The 4,652-nt window shown below is 37.7% G+C and overlaps 1 pseudogene; it reads left to right on the top strand.

Moving 5' to 3' along the window:
- The first annotated feature begins 2,556 nt into the window (after window positions 1-2,556).
- Window positions 2,557-3,888, top strand: LOC102130199 (nucleophosmin pseudogene; annotated as a pseudogene).
- The last annotated feature ends 764 nt before the right edge of the window (window positions 3,889-4,652 follow it).

Raw genomic sequence — 4,652 nt, 5'->3', positions numbered from 1 at the left:
TAGGTTCCTGTTGATCCTCAAGTTAGCACGATAGGTGGTTTTTCTTCTTACCCACAAATATCCCTTGAGTGGCCTCTTTCTAGATATCAGTCACTGTTTACCCATAATTTAAAACTTGTAAACCATTGGTTTTCTTATACCAATGAAAGTGTGAGTTTGTGTCTAAAACCCAAGGAAGTAGAACTGTAAGAATTTAATATGAAAGTACAAATACATGACCAGTTTTTCCTGTAAGTATCTGTTTGGTGGTCTGATAAAAGAAACTTTGCTTAAATATACTATAATATTGAGATTTTTGTCACCTAGGTATTCATTTCTTTTGGTCCTCAGTATTAAAAATCCATGTATTTCTCACTAGTTAGAATCATACCTGAAACTGTTGTCTGCTGCCCTGTAGGAAAGAATCAGTTGAAAATCAGTCCCAGTAATAACAAGAAAAAAGAACTGCCTTGTTGAGACAAGTTATCAGGACAGTGGAAGATGGGGACCAATATTAAATGTTAGTATTGCAGTAAGATCTCTTCTTGTAAATTCTTCACAGATTTGCTTATAGTAGATTCTGTGCAAATGCATTTATTTTGTAAGTAGGATCAAAGGAAAAACAGCAACCTTGATCAAAGTTGAAGAAGGTGTTTTAAATCTTTTGTTACAAGTTATTCAAATGCAAAAAAGAGTTGCATCTCCTTTCTGCTGTATTTAAATGGATTTTCAGTTAAACAAACACCTCTTATATGTGTGTAGATTTTATTTTTTTTCCTCCAAATACAAGATATGTATACAGACTGAGGATAAACTGTGAGAAACAAAAGAAACAGAAGAAATAGAAAAGATATCTAGCTTATCTTCTGGCAAAGACAAGCTTGTTTTTTAAAAAAAATTTTTTTATTATACTTTAAGTTCTGGGAACACGTGCAGGTTTATTACATAGGCATACACGTGTCATGGTGGCTTACTGAAGCTTTGCGTTTTCTATTAAGCCATTGTTACAGTAACTTCAGAATCTCTGTGAATTTAACATTAGTATCATAAAACTTGAGATCTGATAAAGACAATCTAATCTAAACCCCTCATTGCCCAGGTGGTGAAAAAAGTTCCCTTAAATCTCAGTTTAAAGTTGATTCCACAACATCAAAATAGTGTAATCTCATTAGTTTGTTACAAAATCACCAATAGCAAGTAGATTCACTTTTATTTATACCTTTTTTAGTACTAGAACTGTTAGCTGTAAGGCAATAGGGAACAATGTTCCCTATTAGTTGGCATATTGGGATAATTTTTGAATTACTACTTTAGATAGAGCATATTATGTTAGCGGTAACATGACATTTTGTTTAAAAAATCAGTATTCTCCACAGCAAGGGAAACAACCAACAGAGAAAAAAGGTAATGCATTAAATGGGAAAAAATACTTGCAAGCCACATATTTGATAAGGGGTTAATAGCCAAAATTTATGATGAACTCTTACAACTCAATAGCAGAAAAGCAACCCAAGTTTTTTGTTTGTGTTTTTGAGATGGAGTCTTGCTTTGTTCCCCAGGCTGGAGTGCAGTGGTGCTGTCTCGACTCACTGCAACCTCCATCTCCCGGGTTCAACTGATTCTCCTGCCTTAGCCTCCCAAGTAGCTGGGATTACAAGCGGGTGCCACGTCCGGCTAATTTTTTGTTTTTGTTTTTTGTGGTTTTTTTTTTGAGACGGAGTCTCGCTCTGTCGCCCAGGCTGGAGTGCAGTGGCCGGATCTCAGCTCACTGCAAGCTCCGCCCCCCGGGTTCACGCCATTCTCCTGCCTCAGCCTCCCGAGTAGCTGGGACTACAGGCGCCCGTCACCTCGCCCGGCTAATTTTTTGTATTTTTTAGTAGAGACGGGGTTTCACCGTGTTAGCCAGGATAGTCTACATCTCCTGACCTCGTGATCCGCTCACCTCGGCCTCCCAAAGTGCTGGCATTACAGGCGTGAACCACCACACCCGGCCAGCAACCCAATTTTTAAATGGGCAAAGGACCTGCACTGACACTTCTCCAAAAAGTTACAAAAATAACCAACACATATATGAAAAGGTGCTCAACATCACTAATGAGGAAAATGCAAATTAAAACCATTGGGAGATACCACTTCACACCTGTAACAATGGCCATTAAAAACAAGGGATAATGAAGTTTGGCAAGCATGTGGAGAAAAGGGAACTCTGGGAAGGTAGATTAGTTCAGTCATAATGAAAAACAGTATGAAGGTTCCTAAAGCGATTAAAAATAAAACCGTCGGCAGGGCTTGCTGGCTCATGCCTGCAATCTCAACACTTTGAGACGCCAAGACTAGAGGACAGCTTGGGCTCAGGAGTTCAAGAACAGCCTGGGCAACACAGCAAGGCCTTGTCTCTACTAAAACTGAAAAAAAGAAATTATGTAGGCATAGTGGCATATGCCTGTAGTCCCAGCTACTCAGGAAGCGGAGGTGGGAGAATTGCGTGAGCCTGGGAGGTCAAGTCTGTAGTGAGCCGTGATCACGTTACTACACTCTAGCCTGTGTGACAGAGATCCTGTCTCAAAAAACAAACAAGCCTGGTGTGATTCCGTCCTGCGCGGCTGTTCTCTGGAGCAGCGTTCGTTTATCTCCGTCCACCTTCTCTCCCACCTAAGTGCGTGCCGCCACCTGATGGAAGATTCGATGGACATGGACATGAGCCCCCTGAGGCCCCAGAACTATCTTTTCGGTTGTGAACTAAAGGCCGACAAAGATTATCACTTTAAGGTGGATAATGATGAAAATGAGCACCAGTTATCTTTAAGAACGGTCAGTTTAGGGGCTGGTGCAAAGGATGAATTGCACATTGTTGAAGCAGAGGCAATGAATTACGAAGGCAGTCCAATTAAAGTAACACTGGCAACTTTGAAAATGTCTGTACAGCCAACGGTTTCCCTTGGGGGCTTTGAAATAACACCACCAGTGGTCTTAAGGTTGAAGTGTGGTTCAGGGCCAGTGCATATTAGTGGACAGCACTTAGTAGCTGTGGAGGAAGATGCAGAGTCAGAAGATGAAGAGGAGGAGGATGTGAAACTCTTAAGTATATCTGGAAAGCGGTCTGCCCCTGGAGGTGGTAGCAAGGTTCCACAGAAAAAAGTAAAACTTGCTGCTGATGAAGATGATGATGATGATGATGAAGATGATGATGATGATGATGATGATTTTGATGATGAGGAAGCTGAAGAAAAAGCACCAGTGAAGAAATCTATACGAGATACTCCAGCCAAAAATGCACAAAAGTCAAATCAGAATGGAAAAGACTCAAAACCATCATCAACACCAAGATCAAAAGGACAAGAATCCTTCAAAAAACAGGAAAAAACTCCTAAAACACCAAAAGGACCTAGTTCTGTAGAAGACATTAAAGCAAAAATGCAAGCAAGTATAGAAAAAGGTGGTTCTCTTCCCAAAGTGGAAGCCAAGTTCATCAATTATGTGAAGAATTGCTTCCGGATGACTGACCAAGAGGCTATTCAAGATCTCTGGCAGTGGAGGAAGTCTCTTTAAGAAAATAGTTTAAACAATTTGTTAAAAATTTTCCGTCTTATTTCATTTCTGTAACAGTTGATATCTGGCTGTCCTTTTTATAATGCAGAGTGAGAACTTTCCCTACCGTGTTTGATAAATGTTGCCCAGGTTCCATTGCCAAGAATGTGTTGTCCAAAATGCCTGTTTAGTTTTTAAAGATGGAACTCCACCCTTTGCTTGGTTTTAAGTATGTATGGAATGTTATGATAGGACATAGTAGTAGTGGTGGTCACACATGGAAATGGTGGGGAGACAAAAATATACATGTGAAATAAAACTCAGTATTTTAATAAAGTAAAACAAACAAACAAACAAAAAACAAACAAACAAACACAAAAACCCTGTCATAAGACCCAGCAATCTCTCTTCTTTATATATACTCAAAAGAGATGAAATTACCACTTTATATGTGTATTTACAGTTCATTGCAGCATTATTCACAATAGCCAACAATCTAAATGTTCATGGATGGGGGAACAGATAAATAAATGTGATATATATATATATATATATATATATATATATATAATGAAATATTATTCATCCTAAAGAGATCCTGCCATTTGCTACAAACATGGATGGACCTGGAGCACATTGTGTAAGTGAAATAAACCAAACACAGAAAGAAAAATATTGTATGATTAAACTTATATGTGAGATAGAGATAGATAGATAGATAGATAGATAGATAGATAGATAGATAGATAGATATTTTAAAATGTCAAATACACAGAGATAGAGAATGAAATGGTGGTTACTAACAGCAGGTATGTGGGAAAAGGAAATAAGGAAATGCAGGTCAAAGAGCACAAAGAAGCAGATATGTAGATTGAACAAGTTTACAGATCAAATGTACATGAGGATAAAGTTAATAAAATTGTATAGTATTAATAATTTTTGTTAAATAAGTCAATTTTAGCTGCCCTTGTACTTATGTGAGATGAGAGATATTAATATATATAGTATACACTAGTAACTATTTTACTACCTATATATACTGTATAACATCATGTTGTCAATTCCAAATATACACAATAAAATTTATTTTATAAAATAAATAGGTATTTTGCTTATTTTCACATTATATTCAGGTACAAAAATAA

Source organism: Macaca fascicularis, chromosome 11 (assembly GCF_037993035.2).
Source record: "Macaca fascicularis isolate 582-1 chromosome 11, T2T-MFA8v1.1".
NCBI lineage: Eukaryota > Metazoa > Chordata > Mammalia > Primates > Cercopithecidae > Macaca > Macaca fascicularis.
This window is presented reverse-complemented; position numbering and strand designations above follow the sequence as displayed.